Source organism: Pongo pygmaeus, chromosome 3 (assembly GCF_028885625.2).
Source record: "Pongo pygmaeus isolate AG05252 chromosome 3, NHGRI_mPonPyg2-v2.0_pri, whole genome shotgun sequence".
Classification (NCBI taxonomy): domain Eukaryota; kingdom Metazoa; phylum Chordata; class Mammalia; order Primates; family Hominidae; genus Pongo; species Pongo pygmaeus.
In genome coordinates this window covers 5,420,804-5,444,610 of record NC_072376.2, presented here as the reverse complement: position 1 = coordinate 5,444,610, position 23,807 = coordinate 5,420,804, and the positions used below count along the sequence as shown (strand labels likewise).

General features: G+C 55.4%; 1 protein-coding gene across 4 annotated transcripts in view; it reads left to right on the top strand.

The window, feature by feature from the left end:
- Positions 1-23,807, top strand: part of SORCS2 (sortilin related VPS10 domain containing receptor 2) — a 548,409-nt gene that overhangs the window by 238,051 nt on the left and 286,551 nt on the right. The gene's annotated exons all lie outside the window — the stretch shown is intronic.

The following is a 23,807-nucleotide window of genomic DNA, read 5'->3' as shown; positions in this document are numbered from 1 at the left end:
CAGTGCCCAGAACACTATCCCTCCCCTCTTTTCCCCTGGATAAGATAAACTCTTAGCAATTTTCTGAGCCTAGCTGATATGTGAATGAAGCTCGGCTCCTAGGAAGCCCTCCTGGCCCCTGGGCTGTGTCCCCCACCCTCCCCCTGCTGCAGTAGTTCCTGGGGTTCCCTTGCCTGCAGCTCGCTGTCGTCTCCTGACTTGTTTGTGTGGTCTCTGGGTCCTCTCCTGGAAGGTGAGCCCCCCCCACCCCGAGAAGTCTCTGCCCCCATTCTGGGAGGTGCAGAAATGCACCCTCTGCTTTATTTGCTGAAGATTGAGTGATCCCAATGACTGGCCAACCCCTGGATGCCACTGTTTTCTAATGTGGCCTCAGGGCCACGTGCCCAGCTGGGGTTCTGCCCCTGGCTGTGCTGTTCGGGGAGTTAGTCTCTTTGAGCTTCAGGTCTTAAACTGTGAAGTGGGAGAGCTGTGGACCTCACTGCCACACCGCAAAAGCCACTTGCAAACTCAGGTCCTGAGCCCAGCCGGTTTCTTCATTCTAGAAATGTCAGTCAAAGGCTGAGAGTGGGCTGGCCTGTAGTAGGCGTGGATTAAATGTTTGTTGAAGGTACACACACACAAAAGAGGTTTGTTTCATTTCTGTGTCATCTGTTATCTTATCTTTTTCTTCTTCCTTAGTTTTTAAAATAGTTCTTAGGCAAGAGAGTCAGCTGGGCGAGCATGCACAGGCGCCTTGTGTCAGGTCCTGTTCATTAAATGGAGAAATCTGGAGTCAGCCTCGCCTCTGGCCTAATTGCCAAACAGCCAAGGAGTGGGCAGACCAGAGGTTTGATGGCAGGGGGCTCCCCTAGCCCCACATGTGGGTGTCCTCAGCTCAGCTTCCTGGGCTTGGGTGCTCTGTAGGAACACACTTCCCAGTTATGTGGGTCAGGCAGCCTGGCCTGAATTTGCAACAGCCACACATGAGGAATGCAATAGTGCAGGGTGCTTCCCGCCGGCCCTCCTGCTGGGTGCGGGGCTCAGGAAGAGAAGATGGAAAATAGGATTTGCTGAGTTCTTGCAGTGACTTCCAAGGACTCTGGTTGCTGGGGACCAGTGGAGGGGACAGTCTTAGGGAACAGGTGAGCCTGGGTGTGCTCGGCTGCAGGATGGCAGCTGGCCAGCACCTCCAGGTCATACCCCAGGTGGGGCTGGAGACGTGGGTGTCCTTATCTAGACTTGGCTCAGCCAAGCACGTGTTGATGCATTTCTATGGGCTTATGATGGGCCTGCCATTCATTCAGTCCATCGCCTGACATTTCCAGGGCACCCACTCGCATCCCACCAGGACTTTGGGCACCAGGCTGAAGCAAACAGAAGGCCCTGCCCCTTGGCGTGAACTCAGCTGCGTGCCAGACTTCCTGCGAGTCCCTCGAGACCCAGCCCCCACGGCGCTGCCTTGGTCTCTTGCACTGAGGGGGTGCGACCCAGGAGGCCAGAATGTCCTCCTCATCCTGATATCCCTTGAGCCTAGCACAACATCCCAATAATGAAGGACTTCTTGGCTCAGCATTATCTTTATAAGATTGACCCACGCTGCTGTGTCTAGCTGTACAGCCGACATTGTCATTTCTGGGCAGAATTCCACTGGGCAGGTGGAATGCCCCACTGGGCCCTGGGTGTGTATTAATTAGGTCAGTGCACCAGGATGGATTTGTCTACTCTACCCTTGATGGGCCTTTGGGCTGATTCCACTTGGGAGCCAGTAGGAGTAACGCTGCCCCGAACGCTTCTGTGTATGTCTTGGATGCACGCGTGTCTTCCTTTCTCTGTTGGGTTTTATGGAGGAGCAGCACGGATTGGGCATGCATTGTGTGTGTGTTGAGCAGGTACTGCTGGATCGCTTTCCAAAGTGGTTGTGCCCATTCCCACTCCCCTCAGCAGCATTTGAGGAATTGCGATTGCTCCATGTCTGTTTTGTTTCGGGGACTGGGGTGTTTTCCAACACCAACGACCGATTCTTACAGACGCCAACTGGGTGCCCTGTAATTCCTTTCAGTTCTGACACCAACTACCCGGAGTTAGCACAGGCCCCACACGTTAAGGGCTCAGCCCCCACTTTAGACACTAATAATCACAGGTCCAAGGTTGGCACCTGTTCTTCTGACGAAGTGGCTATAAACCAGGGTCCTGAGAACCCCTCCTCGGGTTTGATAATTCTCTAGGGTGGCTCATAGGACTCAGGAGGCCGTTTGCTTACATTTCTTATTTATCATGAAAGATATGACTCAGGAGGCTGTGCGCGAGGCAAGGACTAGGGGCCAGGGTGCAGGGCTTCCATGCCCTCTGGGTGTGCCACCCTCCTCACGCCCCGATGTGTTCACCAACCCAGAAACTCATCAAACCTCATTGTCCAAGAGTTTTTCCAGAGTTTAATCTCCAGCAGCCCCCACCCCTTCCCAGAGGCCAGGGGGTGGGGCTGGAAGTTCCAGTCCTCGAATGGCTTGGTCTTTCTGGTAACCAGCCCCATCAGAGGCCATCTTGGGATCCCACTCTAGGTCACCTCATTAGCATAAACTCAGGTGTGGTCAGAGGGGGTCATTATGAATAACAAAATACACTTCTGTCCCTCAGCAAATTCCAAGGGTTGGAGCTCTGTGCCAGCAAGTGGGGACAAAACCAAACACATTTTTTTTTATACCATGGGGGAGATGATGTTGGATTACTTAAAGGATGGCTGCAAGAAGGGTACAAGGCACTCCCGAGTACCTTTACCCAGACACACCTGCCCCACTTGTTTTGAGGTTCTCACTGCCCCTCCCTCCTTTCCTCTCACCTGTCTGTCCACCTACCTAGCCACCTACCTATCTGTCCCCACACACGTATATATTTGCACATACTTTTTTTCATATCATTCATTGTTTTTGATGCCTAAATTGTCCCAGATGTGATCTGTGGGAGTCCCCTCAGGCGTCCTTCTTTGGCACTTCTGTACTTTCCAGCACAGGACATGTTTCAGGCTCATCTATTTTATTCCTTCAACCAGCCCTGGAGTCAGCCTGTTCTCCAGGGAACATGGTGTTTAGAAACCAAGATCTGGATATGAAATGTGCTCATTGGTCCTGTGCTGTCATGCCTTTTAGGCCCTCTGAGTGAAAACCTTACCTCTTCCTGACATGGGGTGAAAGAGGAAGGAAGGAGGGACAGTGTGCACAGGAAGAAATATAGAAATATTCACAGACATAGAAACTAATTATATATGTGTGTATTTATATATATACATACACATATATACACACACACACGTGTATATGTAACATATTCATCCATCCATCTTCACAAGACTACGAGTTCATACCGATACTTCCAACACTCAGTGCCGTGTAACTCCCCTGCCCAACAGTGAGAGGCTTGGCTCCCATGATTTTTAACCTATTTACCCCTTACTGAACCCTAGAATATACCCAACCCATTTTAGAAACACCAATCCTTACCACTGTGAAATGCAAACCCTGCTAACTAGAGCTCTCTCTTGCTACACATTTCTCTTTATTCTGCTGAGATAAATTTCACCTACAGCTAAACGCACACATCTTCACACACCTGCAGAACACACACGCCAGTCAAGGGGCAGAATGGTCCTGCGTGCTCCTTCCCAGTTACTTGTCAATGAAAGCAAACACTTTTCTTCCACAGATTAATTTTGCCTGTTCTTGAACCTCATATTGGTGGAGTTGAACAGGAGGGAAAGGATGTCCTCCGTGCCTGCCTCTTTCACTTGATGTTATGAGATCCAGGCATGTTGTTCCCACGACTGTAGGCTGTTCCTTCACCTTGCTGGGCAGTGCTTCATCGTGTGGCTTTCCCATCCTCTGTTTATCCACCGTGAGCTGGCATGGGGTGGTTTCCAGTTTGGGGTTATTCAAACATGGCTGCTCCGAACATCTTGGTGACGTCAGATGGTGTGCAGAATGTTTCTGTAGGGTGTGCACCTGTGGGGGCAGGTGGATATGTGCTGAGCAGATTCCCCAGGGCTTCTCCGAAGTGGCCACACCAGCTGCTGTCACCCACCTGTGTTGCTGGTGCTGGTTGCTCCCTGTGGCTCTGATTTCACCCCTTCAGAAAATGCAGAGAATGGTATCACAGACATTCATCCTCCACCCACACTTTAACAAATGCTACCATTGGCTGTATTTATTTATTTTTTGTAAACCCCATTTGTTTCAAAAAGCTACATGCAAGGTATTTGCATTTTCTCCCCAAGTAAAGATAAGCCTGGCCACAATGGAGTTAGGGAGGCTGGGAGGAGGCCAACTTGTTTGTAGGACCCTGACCTGGAGCCTGGGGCCAGGGAGGAGGGAAAAAAGAAGGGGGCTCTCTCCCCAAATAATTGTTCTGTGGGGACAGAGCCTGCCTGTGGCTTGCTTCAAGGAGAGGCATCTTTCAGAGAGAATAAGGGAGGATTTGATGCTGACCAAGGGAAAGCACGAATAGGAACAGCAAGCTTACCTCCGATTTCTGAGGCTTTGGCCCTTTCACCCCCATTTCACCATTGGCTCTTGTGGCCCTGCCGTGCAGGAGGGAAGGGGTTACCTTGTGTACACAGTGCCACGTGCCACCGTTCCTCTCTCTGAATCAGGAGGGGCAGGGTAACAGAGCTGCCTCTTTCTCCTGAAGCCCCGTGGGGCTTGCCCAGTCTGCTCTGGAACTTGGGGTCCAGACAGTGTCACCTTACCTGACCCCATCCCCTCTGCCTGGTCACCAGCCGCTGCCACATGCTCCCTGCCCACTTCCATGCTGCCTCTCCTCCGCTCTGCCCTTCCCAAGTCTCCTGGGTGACCCTCCTGTCCCTCTCTGGGGCCCAGCTTCATTGCCCGGCCACATGGGGCCTCGAGGGTAGGAATCACGGGTCACTCATTTCACAAGCATTTTCCAAGCCCTGCTGTGATCTGCAGGGTGGGGGCTGCTGGGTACTAGGGGCTCACTGGGGATGAAGATAGATGAGGAGTGGCTCTTTGCAGTGGAGAGACAGACCATGAACGAGTGAACATGAAGTGACCACTCAAATGGCAGGCAGAAGGGAGTTCCGTGGGGTGAGAACGTGGGGGAAGATGGAGACTTGGGAAGAGGTGGTGCTATCGGTCCCTGGGAAGCAGGTGTGAGCTCAGCACTGGGATAAAGTGGGTACCAAGGGGAATGCACCCCAAGAGGGGGACTCGGCAAGGGCAAAGGCCCCAATGTGGGCGCGAGCTGCCAGTTGAGTAGCAGGGAGGGTCAGAGGGCAGGTGAAGAGTGAGGCTAGAAGGAGTTGTTGGCTGCTTCTGGGAGGGTGGAGGTGGCATTTCCCAAATACTGCCTTTGTGAAAGCTGGAAAGAGCCACACCCCAGGTGAGGGGCAGCCTGAGGCCAGGGTCGGGGCTGCTTCCAGGTGAGCACCAGTTGTGGGAAAGGCACTGCATACAGAGGCCTGCTTCTGCCTGGCAGAGCTGGGCAGCGAATGGGGACAGCCTGATGAGCTGGGTGAGGGTGGCTGGAGGCTGAGTGGGATGCCCTGACTCATACCTGAGCCGAGTGTGGGTGCCGAGGGCCGGGCAGGGTGCAGGGGAGGCGAGGCAGTCAGGAGAGAGAAGCGCCCTTGCCACAGCCCCTTCCCAGTCAGAGATTTGAGAAGCCAGGGAAGGGTAGAGCCTGGGAGCTCCCCAGCCCAGATCACCATCCACCCCCTCCACCAGTGCAAACCACCATCCACCCCCTCCCCCAGCCCAGATCACCCTCCACCTCCTGCCCCAGCCCAGGTTGCCATCTACCTCCTCCCCTAACCCAGATCACCCTCCACCTCCTCCCCCAGCCCAGATCACCCTCCACCCCCTCCCTCAGCCCAGGATGTCATCCATCTCCTCTCACAGCCCAGGTCTCCCTCCACCCCTCCCCCAGCCCAGATCACCCTCCACACCATCCCCCAGCCCAGATCACCCTCCACACCATCCCCCAGCCCAGATCACCCTCCACTCCCTCCCCCAGCCCAGCTTGCCATCCACCTCCTCCTTCAGGTCCCTTCCTCTCAAGCGGGGACCCACTGACTCCGGGAGGGAGGGAAAAGTGGTGCTTGAGAGAGTTAGGGGCTGCCGGGGGCTCTGGCCCCTTCACAGGTGAGTGCTGTGCTGAGGATGGGGACCCCCTTACTCCTCCTTGGGCCTCTCCTGTTCCCCACTGGCTTGATACCCCTACCTGGGACAGCCCTGCCACAGAGGTCAACTCTGAGGCCGTGGTTTCTGCCCTGTTTCATGATATCAACAAAGCAGAGAGCAGCACCCCCAGCCCAGCCCAGCCCCAGCACGTGGCCTTTAGCAGGCACCCTGGAACTCCTGTGAACAGTATGGAGGTTCCTCAGGCTGACAAAACAATATGCCATAGACAGGGTGGCTGAAAACAACCAGAACTCCTTTCACAGTCCTGGGGGTCTGACGTCTGAAATCAGGGTGTCGGCAGGGCCGTGCTCCCTCTGAAGGCTGCGAGGAGGCTCTTTCCTGCCTCCTCCCAAGTTCTGGTGGGGGCCAGCGATCTTCCCCGGGCCCAGGTTTGCAGCCACATTGCTCTAGCCTCTGCCTCTGTTGTGGCTTTCTTCTCTGTGTCTCTGTGTCCAAATTTCCTTCTTCCTATGAGAATACCAGTCATTGGATTTAGGGCCCACCCGAATTGAATATGACCTCATCTCAACTAATTACATCTGCAAAAACCCTAGCTCCAAATTAGGTCAGATCACAGGTACCAGGGTTAGGACTTGAACATATCTTCTTTTGGGAGGAAGGGGGCACAATTCCACCCCCTACTGGTGGATTCTGGGCGCTGGTGACCTTGACCTTAAACTCAACTGTGGTTCAGATCCAGTCTTGGCCCTAAGAAGTCTGGAAAGGGAGGCCCCCTGTGGTGCAGAGCATCTGGGGTTAGGGCGGGCACCCGGGTGTTTGTGGAGCACCTAGAACTCACCAGTCTCTGGCTGCTGCCTCTAAAGCCCTTCTGAGTGCATGGCCACGATTGGAACCTCAACTCCCTGAGACCACACAGGCCTGAGACACAGGGAGCTTTAGGAGCCAGAACCCCGGTTCCTTAGTCCCTACAACCTGAAACCTTGAGAGACGCTGAAACTTCCAGCCACAGTGGCCCCAACTCCAGGCACTTAGAAGCCCTGTCATAAAGCTTAGCCTTGTCATAAGGTGCAGAGACCCAGGGTCTGCGGCATAAGGACCTGAGGCCACAGAAACTTAGGTGTTGAGACTCAGGACTTTGGGGCCTTGAGGCCACACCTCCAGAGTCAGAAACCTTCTTTCTGAGGCCTCACCACCTTGATGTTAGAGGGAAAAGTACAGAATGCTGAACTGGCCAAGCATCTCCCATGTGGCCTGGCCTCCTCGCTCCTGAGTCTCTGGCTCCTCCCACGGCATCAGAAGGCCCATAGGTGGTTTCCCACAGAGTTCCTCCCCAATGTGGGTGTGCCAGCCTCCGCCTCCCTGGCCTGGCTGTCGCTGCTGGCCGATCTTAACACAACAGGCCCCACACGTCCACCTGCCCCCAAAAGCTCCTTGAGCGAATTGGGAGTGCCTCACCCACAGGTAAAGGGGCTGTCTCATCCCCATGGGTGAAGGTTGAGGGCTGGTGAAATAGGCAGAATTCCTCCTTCCCTGTTAGAAGAGGGGAAATAGGCAGATCCTAAAAGCAAACACTTGTACCATGTTTATTTGGCTTTATTTTCATACGTGTATTCAGCAATTATTTACTAAGAGCCTACTATGTGCTGAGTGCTATTCTAGGTCCTGGGAATATTTGAGTTAACAAAACAGACAGAAACCCCGCACTCTTGGAACTTGTATTCTAGTGGAGGAAGCAGAAATTAAACAGCACATAATAAGTGTTACAATAAGGAGGAAAGTGATGAATGAGGTGGAGAGGTGGAGACATTGTATAGGTTGTAAAGGGCCTGGGGACAGGATCATGTGTGTTCAGGGGAGGCCTCTGTGATTCAACAAAACATTTGAGTGTAAACTTGGAGGAGTTGAGAGAGACAGGTCAGTGTCTGAGTGTGCACCAAGCAGCAAGGCCAGCCTGTGCAAAGGTCCTGTGGCAGCTGGGTGCAGGAAGAACAGGGGCCAGGAGACTTGAGCGGAGTGATGGGGGCAGGAGCAGAAGGCGCCGTGGTCAGAGGGATCATGTGGGTGGACCCTGGCTCTTCCTCTGAGGGCGGTGGGGAGCCATAGCAGGGTTTTGAGCAGAGGGCTGATGTGATCCCATGGTACTTCTAAAAGGATGGATCTGGGGCCGGGGTGGAAGAGTCAGAGGTGACTGTGGTGGTCTAGAGGAGAAGCCACAGGGCCTCAGGTGGCGACGGTAGGTGACAGGCTGCAGATTTAGCATCTGCTTGAAGTCAGAGCCAGTAAACAGGATTTGCAGTTGGTTTGAATGTGGCATGTGCGAGAAAGAGAAGAGTCAGGGACACACCGAACGTTTGGCTTGGGCCACTCGGACAATGAACTGGAGGAGGGGACCCAGGCAGGCAGACCTGTTGGGCTGTGGTTGCAACACCCAGGTGGCCTGATTCAGGGCGGGGAGCAGAAGGAGGGCGGGGAGGGATATAGGACTGGGCCATTGCTGCGGGCGGCAAGAGGGAGGGGTCGGGGGAGGCCCAGACTTACGAGATGGGCTGGCTGTCTCTTCTCCCAGGAGGTCAGGACTGGGTTGTGGGAGGCAGCTGGGGATCTCAGGGCCAACCTGGTGAGGGTGGGAGTCTCTGGGACATGCCTGCAGAGGTACCCTTGTGACAGATACTTGGGACTTGGCAGTAAGGACCAGACCTGAGGAGCAAGTACAGAAGTCACAGGCTCTGGCTGGTGTTTGAGGTTCTGAGGTTGGGGACATCCAGGGGGAAAGCAGGGGGAGAGGAGCCAGGGTCGATGGGGGAGAGCTGGGTCTGGAGGGGGCTGCTGGCTTCACAGCCCAAGATGTGGGAGGGCATCCTTGGAAGAGCATGAGGCCTCCTGACAGGGAGGAATTTGGATGATTTTGAGTCACAGCTGCCCTCCGTGAGTGGAAGAAGGCCTGGAGCGCAGCAGCAGGTCCTGTGGATGGAGCGGGACCGAGGGGAGGCACCAGGGCTGGACTCATCGGCTTCTGTTCAGGAGCTGGGCGCTGAAGGCAGAACAGGGCGGGATGGGGGCCAGGATGGGGGCTGCAGGGAAGCCAGAAGAGGAGGCAGGGGCCTAAACGCTTCTCTAAGCTGCATTGCTCAGGATGTTGTGGCCCTGGGCCAGTCACTAACCTGTAAGGCTGCGCTTTTGTCAGGGTTGAGACAGACCCAACCCTCCTGGGTTGCTGGGGGTTGGATACATCGGGAAGTACAGGACTCCAGAGGGGCCCAGGGATGGCCAGCTGCTTTTCCTGGTTGGAGCTGTCATCCCTGGGGCCACAGGCAGCATCCCCACTGGCCCTGAGAGTAGAGGGACGGGGGACAGGTGCCCACCTGCCCGGGTCCACCCCTCACATGTGCACAGTTCCTCAGGCCAGAGCCAAATGCCTCGAAGCTGCTTTCTTTCCTTTGTCTTTTCTTTCTTTTTTCCTTCCTTCTCTCCTCTTTCATTGCTTTCCTTTCATTTCTTCCCCCTTCCTTCCTTCCTCCCTGTCTTCCCTTCTTTTCCCTTCCCTTTTGGTTGAGCTTAAAGCCAATGAAAGAGGTCAGACTGGGGGTTGGAGGGATGGGGATAAAGGAAGGAGGTGGGGAGAGGAGGGGAGGGAAGAAAACAACCTAGTTTCCCAGCAGAGCTGAGCATCAGTAAGCCTCTGACGTCGCACAGTGAGTTGGAGGGACACAAGCACTCGGCCCCACGCCCCACCCACCTCAGGAGCTGTGGGTGGCTTTCAGCACCGCCCCTGCCATGGCACCTCACAGCGGCGTCCGCAGCATCAGGGGCTACAGGTGGCTTCACTAGGGATTGGGTCTTCAATATATGAATTTTAGGGGACACAATTCTACCCATAGGGTCATCACTGAGTATTTGTGAGTGTTGGGGTACAAGCTGGGGTGCTGTAGGATCATTCTAATCAACTCAGATGCCTGGGACACTGCTGAGGGTCCGCCCCTGCAGCTGGCCTTTCCTGAGCCCTCGGGAGGGACTGAGCCTGCTCCTCTGTCCCCGGCATGACCCTGAGCAGCCTTGTTGAGATGATGAGGGGTGGAATCCAGGCCTGGAGTCGGGGCTTGAGCGCAGGGGCCATGCCTCCTTTGAGCCCCTGTTCCTGGCATACAAGGGGTGCACCCTAGCATTAGTGCCACCTGTGCCAGGCATCCCTTGGCAGTGGCCATCAGGGGCAATTGTACGTGCAGTGTCGTGGGGAAACCCCGGGACATGGAGCTAAGACCTGTGTCCTTCCTGGAGAAACCACTAAGCCACTGTGAATGTCAAGTCTGCAGGGTTAGCCCCATTTCCCATTGCAGAAACTGAGGCTCACCCTAGGTCATGGCAGCCCTGCTGCAGGACTAAGATTTCCCTCACCTTCAGCCAGGCTGTCTCTGAGCCTGGCTCACCTCCTCACCCCACCATGCTGAGATACATCCGAGGCTGGCTCTCCCAGCACAGAGGAGCTCGGAGAAGCCATGTCACCTTTACTGACAAGTACTTTTCTTATAGAAGCAGGTCCCAAAAGGACCCCGTGTGCTCAGTTCTGGGGGCTGGAAGTCCTAGATTAAGGTATGGGCAGAGTTGGTTCCTTCTGAGGCTGTGAAAGCGGTTGCATCCTCCTTGTAACTCCCTGCAACGAGGTTACTGGGTTGCTGAGGGGAAGGGTGCCTAGGCCCTGGTGACTGAGAGTGGATCATGTCATCCTGAGCATCCCCTGCCTGTGTGAGCTGACTTCTTCCTCCGTGCCTTGCCTTGTGTGTAAAGAGAGGATCCTACCAGTGCCTGACAAGGGTTAAAAGTTAGAACATCCGGCTAAGTCCCTGGCACTTGGTAAACCCTCAATATAGTGTCCATTTTCCGGATGGGAACACTGAGGCTTAGGGAAGTCCAGAGCCAGGGTTGACCTGAATTTACACTTCTGATGAAGCTAGTATGTGCATATGGATCATTGTAGATCCATGATTTCTATTTGGATTTTTCTCCCATTCTGGAAAGGGTTCTGTTTTGTAGGGAGAGGTAGATACGCAACTCACAATTAAGCTCATCTGTGCATTGGGACTGTGGACCTCAAAACTTGGCTGCCAGAGCACGGGGGTCCTCCAGGCTCAGCAGCAATGGGGAAAGGCTTGGGGCAGGACCCTGAGGAGGCTGCTGCTCTTGGAAGATGGAGCCTGGCATTTCAAAACTGGAATTATGAAACAAACTATGACCCAGGATGGAACGGAGCCTGTGCATCCCAGGATGTCCCACAGATGGGAGCACTCTGCATGTGCATTTCAGGTTATTGAGAGAAGTGAAACACTGCAGATACAGCAGAGGTGTTTCTCCCCTCCCTCCGCCCCTAGATGTGACCTTCACATGCAGGCTGATGCGTTCCCTTCCCATCCACGCCTGCTTGGTTTTGCCGCATATGCTGCTGTATCGCCGGCCTTGAATATGTATGAGCGGCTCATGCTGGGGTCAGCGGAGGCTTGCTCTTCTTCACCCTGTGTTACGTCCAGGAAACACATCCCTGTAGGTAGGCGAGAGTCCACTGTGGGAGGAACCAGCAGCGTGGCTGCTTTCTTTCTGAGGCACAATTGTGTTTTGTACCCCCCACTGTCCTACTGCTCCGGGCCCTGTGGCGTGCAAGCAAGCAGAGAGAGTGGCCGGGGTGTGGCGCCCGGAGGTGGAACTGCGGCACAGGGCAAGGGGCATCTCCCACGTCACCCAGCGTGGCCAAGGTGTGCTTAGAGCCCTGTGCCAGCCAGGCACAGAGAGAAATGCTGGACTCTAGGTTCCTGTAGTCCAAGGAAGGGTTTTGCCTGCCTGTCTTCCTCCCTTCCTTCCTCTTCACTCCCTCCCTCTCTCCTTCATTCCTTCTCTTCTCCCCTCTCTCCTTTCCTTCACTCCCTCTCTCCCTTCCTTCCTCCTTCCACGTATCCTTTCTTTTCCATCTCCCTCCCTCCCTCCCTTCCTCTCTTCCTTCCTTCCTGCCTCCCTTTCTCTCCCCTCCCTTCCTTCTCCTTTCCCTCTCTTTTTCCCTCCATTGCTTCCTTCCTCTATCCCTCCCTCCCTTCCTCCCTCCCTTCCTTCCTTCCTCCCTCCTTCCTTCCTTCCCTCCTTCCTTCTTTCTTGCCTGCCTTCCTGACTTCCTCCGTCCCTGCCTTCTTCCCTCCCTTCCTTTCTCTCCCTCCCTTCCTTTCTCTCCCTCCCTTCCTCTCCCCTCCCTTCTTCCTCCCTCCCGTCCTTGCTTCCTCTCCTGCCACTCCCTCTCCTTTCTCTCCCCTCCATCCCTCCCTCCCTTCCTCCCTCCCTTCCTCTGTTTTCCCTCTCTCTCCCTTCCTTTTCTTCCCTTTCTTCCCTTCTCTCTTCCTTCCCTTCTCCCTTCCTTCTTCCTTCCCTCCCTTCCTTCCTTTTTCTCCCCTCCGTCCCTCCCTCCCTCCCTCCCAGCACCTTCACAATAGCCTAGGATGGAATGTACAGACTGACCAGGAAACAAACCCTTGCTTTTCTTCCTACCTATGGGTGAACTCGGGCAAGTTACCACGTGACGTTGTGCCTCTGGTCTCCCTGCCTGTGAGATGGGGATGACACTTCCTGCCTGACAGGGCTTCTGCGACCCAGCACCAGGTTCAGGATGCACCTGGCACTTGGTAGATGCTGGGGGCTGCCATGCGTTTGTTCGTGGATTCACGTGGGGTGGGCTTGGCTCTGTGCAAGGTCCTCCGGAGCCCCCACATCCTCCTCTTCCACGTTAGCCCCGGAGGGAAGCAGCTTCTCAGAAGACAGAGTCTGTGCTGTCTCCAGCCATCTTTGGCCTGGAAAATCGCTCCAGTGTTCCCGGAATCCAGTGGCAGCCCCACTAGCCAGACATTTCTTCACGCCCCGGGTTTCCAGGAGCCACCCCTCCCTCCTAGAGAGGTTCATGAGGAAGGTGCTTGGGGCTGGCGGGAAGGGTGGGAGCTGGGGAGACATCTGGAAATTCTCGATCCTTGAAATTAGTTAAACAAATAATGTTTGCTCTCCTGCTTACCCTCCAACAACCTGAAGAATGGGGCCCCTGGGACACGTGGGGCTGTGCGTTTTCCTGTGTCTTGTCAGGGTTTCTCCAGAAAGGAGGGTCCCAGGATGGATGTGGGCAAGGCCCTTGGTGCCTTCGGGACCTGGGCTCTGCAGACTGCGTGTGGCTTCAGGCAGGCAGTCCCCAGTGCCTCAGCCTCAGTGTCCTCATCTGTGCCTGGGGTACTTGCTGGCAGGGTCTTTAAGGACCCCCTGTCTGTGACTCATGAGCTCTGCCTCGTGGTGCTGGGCTCTCCGGAGTGACACGGTGTGTGACCCTCTAGGCTGTGGGAGGAATTAAAGGAGCCAGGGAAATCATCACTTGGCTGCCAGGCTGGAGGGGGCAGCTGCAGCCCCCATGCCTGCTCTCCAGCCCTTTCTTGTGCCCCCAGGTCTCCCAGAAGTTGTCAACCATCACGGTTGAGTCTCAGGCAAGGCCCCATCATCTTTGTGTCTGCTCAGCAGCCTCTGGGTAACTGGGACCCACATGCCAAGGCCCCGACTCCAGGTGAGGCTCCCAACCTCGCCCCGCAGGACTCACCACGGCTCTAGGTGCTGTGTGTAAGGATGCATCTGTGCCTTCTCTCACACACATATGTTCCCCAGCTGTCCAGGGCTCTCCTGCCCTGAGCTCCAGCACCTGGATGAGGCCTGGCACATGGGACGTGTCCATCCACAGCAGACTGAATGAATCTGAGTGAGTGAATGAGGGAGTGAGTGCATGAGTGAGTGACTGAATGAATGAGTGAGAGAGTGAGTGAGTAAATGAGAGAGTGAATGAGGGAATGAATGAGGGAAGGAATGAGGAATGAGTGAATGAGTGAATGGATGGGAGAGTGAGTGAATGCATGAGTGACTGAGTGAGTGAATGAGTCAGGGAGTGAATGAGTGAGTGAATGAATGAATGAGGAAGTGAGGGAATGAGTGAGTGAGGGAGTGAAAGAATGAATGAGTGAATCAGCAAGCAAGTGAATAAATGAGTGAATGAATGCATGATAGAGTGAGTGAATAAATTAATGAGTAAATGAGTAAGTGAATGAATGAAGTGACCTGGGGCCTGGGCCTAGGTCTTCAGCAGCAGCAGCAGCAGCAGCAGCAGCGGCAGTGGGGCCTGGTCTCTGGGAGGCCCTGCCACACCCCAGCTGGGAGCCCCGAGGCCAAGCCACTGCCTTCCCTGGGCCTCAGTTTCCCCTCAAGGGATGGGAAACAGTTTCCAGATTCCACCCTGTCAGCAGCTGACAGATATCCACGGGGCACAACTCTGTGTCAGCCCAGTGCTGGGTGCTGGGAATACCTAGCTCTCAGACCTGTCCCGACTCCTGAAGCGTGCACAGTGGTGACATGGAGGACCAGCCTTCAAACATTCGACACGCCCCCACTGGGCCATGCAGGTGCTGTGGGCACACAGGGCAGGGCAAGCCTGAGTGGCATGTAGTCTGCCCATGGGCACAGGTGGGGTTGAGACCCTCAACTGCCACCCCTGGGCTTTGCCGCTGGGGTGGCGGGGTGGCTACAGAAGTGTTCAGAGCAGGAGTGTGCCAGGCTGGTTTTGTGAGTCCCAGACCCCACTGGTGCAGGATTGCAGAGGAGTGAGGGCCAGACTGAAGCAGGGAGCTCAGAGAGGATGCTGAAGCCCCATCCAGGCTTCTCAGGGCCAAGGCTGGATCTGAACACTCCCTGACACCTGGCAGGAAGCACCTTCCTCCTCCTGGGACAGGAGCGAGATCCCCTGAGGTGCTTGCGCGAGTGCACGTTTGGCCAAGGCAGGAAGTGCCCTTCACAGTGTGACCCAGGCCCTATTTTGTGCCTTCTCTCCCCAGCTGCCCGGCTTCTCCTGCTCTGCACAGCCCTCCCCTCACCACCATGAATGTTCCTCCTTGTGCCACACACCTGACACCACTGACCCTCAGCTCCCACTCTGCCTTCCATTTGGAAGGCTCTTCTTTTTTTTTTTTTTGTTTTGTTTTGTTTTCTGTTTTCTGTTTTGTGTTTTTTTTGAGATGGAGTCTTGCTCTGTCACCCAGGCTGGAGTGCAGTGGCACAATCTTGGCTCACTGCAACCTCTGCCTCCCAGGTTCAAGCAATTCGCCTGCCTCAGCCTCCTGAGTGGCTGGGATTACAGGCACATGCCACCATGCCTGGCTAATTTTTGTATTTTTTAGTGGAGACAGGGTTTCACCACATTGGCCAGGCTGGTCTCTAACTCCCAACCTCAGGTGATCCGCCCACCTCGGCCTCCCAAAGTGCTGGGATTACAGGCGTGAGCCACTGTGCCCAGCCTGGAAGATTCTTCTGTTCCCCCTGTTTTCTGCTGGCCAAAGTCTGTGATGCTTTTCCGCTTTCAGCCCAAACACACATCACCCCCAACTGCATGCAGTTTTCCGGGAGCCCTGCCCCAGCCTTCTGCAAGCTATGTGCTCACCTGCTGACTCCTGGACCAGAGGATCTGGACCCACAAGAGCATGGGCAATGTCTGGGCCTCTCTCTAGCCACATGCCCAGCAGCTGGCTTACCGCTCTGTGCCTCAGTTTCTGCCTCTGTAAAATATGTCAGTAGCAGGACTCAGCTCCTAAGATTGCCGGAAGGATGAGGTGAGCAGCGCCCGGCAGAGCGTAAGAGCTTGGACGCGTTAGTGTCAGGCGCCATGTTGGGGTCGGGCTCTCTGTTGGGGTCATGCACTGTGTTGGGGTCAGGCTCTGTGTTGGGGTCATGCTCCGTGTTGGGGTCAGGTGCTTTGTTAGGGTCAGGCTCTGTGTTGGGGTCAGGCTCCATGTTAGTGTCATGCGCCACTTTAGGGTCAGACGTAGTGTTAGGGTCATGCTCTGTGTTGGGGTCAGGCTCTGTGTTAGTGTCATGTGCCACGTTAGGGTCAGGCACTGTGTTGGGGTCAGGCTCTGTGTTAGCGTCAGGTGCTGTGCTGGTGTCAGGTGCCTGGTTAGCATCAGATGCTGTGTTAGTCCACTCAGGCTGCCAAAACAAAATACCTGGGACTAGGGGCTTACACAAGAGTAATTCATTTTCTCACAGTTCTGGAGGCTGAAAGCTTGAGACCAAGGTGTAGGCAGGGTTGATTTCTCCTGAGGCCTCCCTCCCCAGCTTGCAGACGGTCGCCATGTCCTTGTGTCCTCACGTGGTCGTCCCTCTATGTGTCTGTGTCCTGATCTTCTCTCATTATGAGGACATCAGTCCAGTTGGACTAGGGGGTGACCCAAATGTCCTCATTTAACCTTAGTTACTTTAAATGTCCTAGTTCCAATTACAGTCACATCAGGTGTTGGGCTTCAACACAGGCATTTCAGGTGGACACAATTCTGCCCATGACGGGAGCTCACTGGTGTTTGTGATGTGAATGAATGAATGAATGAATGAATGAATGAAATTATGCAAATGAGGCATTTCCCTTCTGCTGAGGGAAATTACAGCCACCAAAGAGCTGGTCTCTGTTTCATATTCAGGACAGGCTGCCCATCCACCTTTACATGCATTTTTTTCCTCTCTGTTTCCCACCCATAAGCTTTAAGGGTGAGAGGGGAGGGCCCCCTTTTGAGGACAGCAACATAAAATGGCCCGGGCGCTGTTGTCCCTCCCCACTTGAGGACAACAGTGGTGTTTGGAGCTTGGGAGATGCTTGGAGAAGAAGGTGGCTTCTGTGACCAGCAGCTTGGGAGATGCTTGGGGAAGAGGGTGGCTTCTGTGACCAGCAGCTCTGTCCCCACCTGGGAGAGAGGGTAACTCGGGAAGGGGCTGTCAAGAGCAAACCCTTGGATGTTTGCTCTGGGCACAGAGGAGATCTGAACAGAGAGGCCTGCTACTCAGTGGCTGTGAGACAGACCTTGGATGCCTGCTGCTTGTCCCCCTGTGGCAGGTGTAGGGGGGTGGAGGGTCATCTCTTGACGATCAGTATAGAGGGAAGGATTGCAGGCTTGGGGGCCTGCAGAACTCTACCCCACCCCACCCTACCCTGGCATTTAGGAATGGTTGGCCCTGGGCAAGGCTTCACTGCTCTGGGCTCCATTTCACTCCTGGTTGGGTACACACAGCCACCTCCAGGGTTGTAGTGAGGGGTGAGTAGAGGAGGTCGGGGTGAAGGCCGAGCCCAGCGCTGGGCATGGTGCAGGCAGAGACCTTTCTGTCCATCCCTGCTCCGCAGACATTCCAGAACTCCTGAGGACCCAGCACACAGTAGATGTCAAAAATGCATGTTGATTGACTGATGGAGTGAACAGCACATGGCAGGCCCTGGGACAGATTCTCTGCCACCTGTTAGCTTTTCCCGAAGCGTATTCTGCCTTCCCAGGCCCTGTGTGTTGGGCCTGAATCCCAGCCTGTCATCTCCGTGTAGATGGCCTCAGTGCTAGGTGAGGTGATTTTATTCCTGAAAGGACATGCAGCCAGGCCTGGAGGCAGAGGCCGGGGCCGCAGGTGGGTAGGGACAACAGTGCCCAGGCCCCGAGTGGCTTTTGGCCAGGGAGCCACGTGCCCCAGTGAACATTGCAAAGCTGACAGATGTGAGCCGCAGCCAGAGGGCCTGGTTCACACCAGGGAGAATGCTCCAGTGAACACTGCAAGCTGACAGGTGTGAGCCACAGTCAGAGGGCCTGGTTCACACCAGGGAGCGTGCCCCAGTGAACACTGCAAGCTGACAGGTGTGAGCCGCGGCCAGAGGGCCTGGTTCACACCAGGGACAGCATTGGGGTGTTTTCCTTTTCTGTCTCTGCCTGAGCTGCTCTGCTTCATGGCCTCTGGGGAAGAGGCCAGAAAGAGAAACTGGAAGGCCCTGGGGGTTTTAGTTTTTTGAGCTGACACAGCTGCCTGTTGGGCCTCTGGAGAGGTCAGGAGGGCTGCAGGGCGGGTGTGTCCACACCACTAGCCCAAGAGGCTGCGGGGCAGGGGTGTCCACACTGTTAGCCCAAGAGGCCACAGGGCAGGGGCATCTGGCCTGCAGCTCCTGGGAAGTCTTGGTTACCCCAAAACAAAACTGCCCATTGACCTGGTTGAGTGGGTGCCCAACTCCCCTCAGGGGTGCCATGGGTGACACAGTACTTCTGAGAAAATTTTGAGGGAGGGAAAGTTCTTCCAGGAAGAGAGAAGATCTTGTGGGCAGCACCGAGCCCCGGGAAGGCATTGCTGAGTCCTCCTGTGGGGTGGGGGGGAGCCGGGGCTGGCAGGGAAGTTTGACGTCAGAGGCTGGCACAGGCTGTAGATTAGAGGCAGAGAGACGGTACTCACTACTGTAGGTACTAGGGAGACATTGAGGGTTGTTGAGCAGGGGGAGGGCTGTGTGTCAGCGGAGCAGGGCTGGGTGCAGGTCTGGTCTTGTGTGTTAACACTAGTAGTTTTCCAGCTGTGCTCCCCTGAGTCCTTTGGGGGTCCCCGAGCAAAGGAGGATGTGGGGAAACCATAGGGAATTCCCCAATGGTCCCCATTCCCCAAACCAAGCAGCCTGACGTTCATGCTTCGCTTCTTCTACATCATGCTTCCAGGTTAGACTTCATTTTGGACAAAACTTCCTGCTGCTTAAAACTTGTTAAACACCTTTGCCTAATGAGATTGATGTGGGATGATTTCGCTTTCATTTATTTGCTCATCAAACTCGAACTGAGTGTCCTTTCTCTAGGGCCTAGGCTGGACAGGAGACTCAGGTGACCGAGACAAGGTCCCAGCCAGGAGGAGCCCACTGTCCTGTGGGACAGCCTGGGGCTCAGGCTGTCCCAAGGGGATCCCAGGCACCATGTCGGGAGCAGTGGTGGTGTCCCCAGGGGTCAGAGGAGGCTTCTTGTTGGAGGCAATGCTTAATGGAGCCCTAAGGAATGAGCAGAAGTTGGCCTTCGGGACCAGGAGAAAAGGGTATAACTGGCTGTGGGACCACGTGTGCAAAGGCTCCTGTGCTGGCTGCCGGGCCTGGGCTCGGGCCTGGTGGAGTGTGGGGGCCTGCAGGGGGTGCATGGAGGGGTCAGAGAGAAGCCTGCCGGGCTCCTAAGGCGTGTGGCAAAGGCCGCGCCCTCCCCTGATATTGCTCCCCTGGGCCAGGGGGCACTCTCTTCTGTATGCGCAAAGGTGCGGCCCTGAGGGGTGCAGTGAAGACCATGTGGCTTTGGACTCACCCAGTCACACAGAGCTCAGATCTGAGCCCTCTTCGCCCCACCGTGGGACCCTGGCGAGTCTCTCCACCCTTCTCCGAGTCTCTGTTTCCTCAACTATAGAAGAGGGAGGATCCTTTGCACCCCTAAGTACTGCTATGGAGAAGGCATCTCTCCCAACCCCAAGCACATAGCAGGCCCCATACTAGGGAGACATGAGGCGGCGGGCAGGCACAGAAAGGTGGTGGTGTTGAGCCTGCGGGCTTGAGCCCAGCTGCTGAGTTTGAGCCCCTGCCTGGTTCAGTTTCCTCATCTGCAAAGTGGGCTTTACCATTTCAGTTCCTCTCTCCCAGGTGGACGTGAGAGTTGAATAAGGTGACACCCATGACGGCCAGGCCCCGTGGTGGTTAGTGAGGCTCATGATGATGATGCTGTGATGCCTGGTCCCGGGAAGTGAGGCAGCCGCCTCTCAGAGCTCTGAATTCCCCGGGCATCTGTCCTGGCCCAGCCTGGAGTGTCCAGGCCACTGGTCTCTCTGGTCTCAGAGTGCTCAGGAGGACTTCCCAGCATGGCCTCAAGTGTCCCATCTCCAGACAAGCCTCTCCAGGGCCAGCCCTGCTCCCATCACCCTCTGGGATGTCGCCTGGTTGGGTTCAGGAGCCTTGGGGGTCCTGTGAAGCCAGCCTGGTCACATTGAGGGCATTAGCCAGGGCCGTCCACTTTGGGGAGAAGTACCCGGGCAGGCGGCTTCTGCCCCCAATTGGTAGGGAGGGAGAGAGGCAAGAAGCAGCTGGGAGCATTGGCAGACTGGGTGATGGGGGGGACCATGTCCTTCAGATCATCCAGGGCCACCCCTACAGAGCCCAGTGGCCCTGAGCATCCAATCTGGTAGGCGAGGGGCATTTAGGGTGGCTGAGCTGCTGCCGGGGCCCGGCGCTCCTCTACCTTGTCAGGTGATGCAGCAGCCCCCACTCCCCCGCATGGTGCCCAGTGCTGTTTGAGGGTCTGAGCCAGCCAATGGGGTGAGAGTACCCCCGCCCCCCACCCAACGTACCAGCGAGTGGAATCCTGGGCAGGCCCAAGGGAAATGAGGCAGTGGTACCTTGGGGTCATCACACTGAGCGATGCCATGCCCTAAGCCCCAGAGGACATGGTCCCTGATGCTGCCATCTTTCTGTCGGGGCTCACCTGGGCACTAACCAGCTAACCCCAGCCGGTGGCCAACGCAGCCTCCAGGGGCCCCTGCACACTTCTAAGGTCCAGACATTTGGGGTGCCAGACTCCCCCAGCTCCAGAACAGCTCTGTGGTCAAAAGGCAGCCTGGAGTCGCAGCCTCAGTGAATTCCAACTTACCCCCACGGCTTTCCCAAGCTCACCTTGCGCCATTGTGTCTAGAGCTGCTCTGAGGCCCTCTGGCTGCTTAGACCCCACGGTGCGTTTCCATGGCTGGAGTGGCATCCGTGTCTGTGGGAACAGCTGCAGGCCTGTTGGAATTGCATGCCGAGAGCAGTGTAATCAAGATTTGGTGACATTAGTTTCTTGTAGGTGGGAATTTGGAGGGAAAGGGAATAGGACCTGGCTGGATATTCAGCTTTTGGGAGTAACTCAACACGCTCCCTAATCCTGGATGTCCCACGAGGTCACTTTTCAGCGGTCACCTGACAGCTCGATGTTGCATTTTCACATCTGTGGCCGTGACCCTGCCGTGAACTCACAGTCGCCTCCTGAAGCCTGGGCCGCGCATTGGCTACACATGGCCAAGCTCGCAGCTTGAAGTTTTCATGGGACCACACTCAACACAGGCACCCGGTTTCCATCGAGGATTTCATTTCTCCCCCTTCTCTTTCCAACATCCTCGTGCTGCTCCTCGCCACCTGCTACCCGGGGAGTGTCAGAAATGCCAGGCTGCAGGCAGACCTGAAGCTTGCTGGAAGCTTCTTCAAGATGCCTTGCCACAAACGTCAGAGGACATTAGAGAGGAGGCCATGTCAGGACTGAGGATGCGGTGATTTGATCAGTGATGTGCTCTCTCCCCAAATTAAATTATTCATCATTTCCTGGTCCTTAATAAAATAATTACTGCCTTCGCTCTTTCCCTCCGCCGTAACAGGACTTGCTTCCATCTCTGAACGTGAAAGACGCTGTGGGGGCATCTGCAGCCCCTGGAGCTGGAGTCCACACCCTCCTTTCCCTCTGCCTTTGTCTTCCTCCCCCAAGGTCCCGCCTCACCAGCTGGGGGATGGCCGAGCTTCCAGCTTGACCTCTGGGCTGTCAGCCTGGCCGTACCAAGGCCACCTCTGCATGGTGGCTGCACACTCCCCGTGTGATCAGTGAGGAAACATGTAGCACCCCCGCGAGCAACATGTGTACATGGACTCACGCCGCACTGTGCTGGGATTTTCATGCACGTGACAAAATCACATCCCACACAGAAAATTTCCAAGGACAAGATGAGAAATGAAGTGGTGCTCTAGCATGTTTGCATGATCCGAGGAGCGTAGCAGCAGCCTTGCTGCTGGGGTGACAGAGAGAACCCAGCGAGGAGCTCTCTCCCCTGGCCCTTCCACAGTCTGCAGCCATCCTCAGGATACAGCCCAGAGGCTTGGGCAGGGCATTCTGGGTGCCTCACCTCTGACCCTTTCTTAGCTCCCCAACCCCTGCTGCCCAAAATATGGCCTGGGAACCCACACATCAAGCCCCGCCCCACATCTGCCCACCTGTCATCTGCATATTAACAAGACCCCTGGAGCTTCCAGGCACACCTGGGAGGTGCTGTCCCGCAGGCTTCAGTGTCTCTGCTGTCCCGCGGCAGCTGGACACAGCTGGCATCTGAAAGGCACCGCATCAGGCTCACCTGTCTCCGTGCCCAAAGTTCTAAGGAATTAATGGAACTGTCAAGAGAAGCCACAGTGCATGTGAGTGTCCGGGAGAGGACGCCCAGAGAGCCACCCAGAGTGCCTTGGAGCCTGGCCTGTGTGCTCCGCTCTTCCTTGGGCTCGGAGGTGGGGAGACAAGCTGACGTTTATTAAGGCTGTGCTGGGCGCCAGCTCTCCTGCCCAGTGCTTCACGCGGGGGCAGGTGGATGGGGAGACTTTGGAGTCAGCCTGGGATTTTAATCCCAAATCTCTCACCTGTGAGCGGGAGATGTGAGCAAATCATGTACCTTCATGAGCCTCAGCTTGTTCATCTATAGAATGGGGCAAAGGGCAGCAAGATGGATCTAAAGGCAGGCTTCGGGAGGCTGGGAGTGGGACTAAGAACATTGGCCTTTGTTTTATGCTTTTTATGGGCCCATCAGTAGGCCAGGGGTCCCTGATGTGCAGGAGCCCAGATAGAAACAGGCAGAGCCCTCAGTGTACTCCAGAGATGTTGGCTGTAAAGCCTGGGTTCTTCCCCTCCTGGTGCACCTGGAGTCCACTCACACTCCAAGCATGCGTGGCACCGTCATCTGTTTCCAGAGTGCCCTCTGCTGTCAGAGTGACCTTTTGCAGGGATGGAGCCTCTTGTTCATCCTGGCGACCTCAGTCCCTGGCTCTGGGTCTGGCTCCCAGGAGGAGCTAAGTGAATAAAGGAGGCCAGCTGGGCCCCAGCCCCTGTGTATGGAAGAAGTGGGTGCACGCTTGCAGAGTGAATGAATAACAACAGCACGTTGTGAGCACTCACTATCTGCTGTCACGGTGCACTCGCCAGAGGGAACGCTCACAACATGCTATTATCATTTCCCAGTGAGTTCCAAAAAACAAGGAAATGAGCCACTCTTGCCAATTCCCCATCCCGTATGCCAGGCTTGCCAATGTGGGGACTGAGGAGTGCCTGTTTGAGATCACCGGCCACCACACCTCCCTGGTCTCTGCCACCGTATCTCAAGCTCCCAGTGTGACAACAGCCCCACAATGGCCCCTCCAGTTCGGTGTTCTTGTTATCATCCTCATTGTACAGGTGAGGAAACTGAGTCACTGTCTAGAGCCCAGGGATCAAGGGGCAGTGGGCCAGGGAGCCTGGCCCCGAAGCCTGGTGCTGACCACTCTGCTGAGAAGCCTCCTGAATGAATGACTGCGGGATTAAGAGGGGCGCTGCTGGATTTGGTCCATGTTATAGGATTTGCTGCGTAGCCTGTTACTCAGAAAATGGGGCTGTGGTATCAGACCCGGCTTTGAAACTGGACATAGTCCAGCTGTCTGACCTTTTGGGGATAGGCAGGGAATGGTTATTTGGCTTCCCTGAAGCTTCACTCACGTATTCTGAAAAGGGGATTTAAAAAGGAGACTCCAGAGCATAGTAGGTACTTAGTGAATGTTTCCTTCCCAGAGTGGAGGTGTGAGTTTTATTTGTTGAAAATCCCTGGGGCTGGGGGTGCAGAAGCTCTCGACTCCAGGGCCTCCAGGAACAGACCCCTATCCTTGGAAAAGGCCTTATCCTTCTCCATGTCTCTGTTAAAACAATCAACACTGGAGGCTGGCAAAGCAATTTGTTGCTTAACTTTAGTGGAAAAATAAGATCAGTGATTTGTGCTTGCTGAATTTGGAAATAGTAGGGAGGA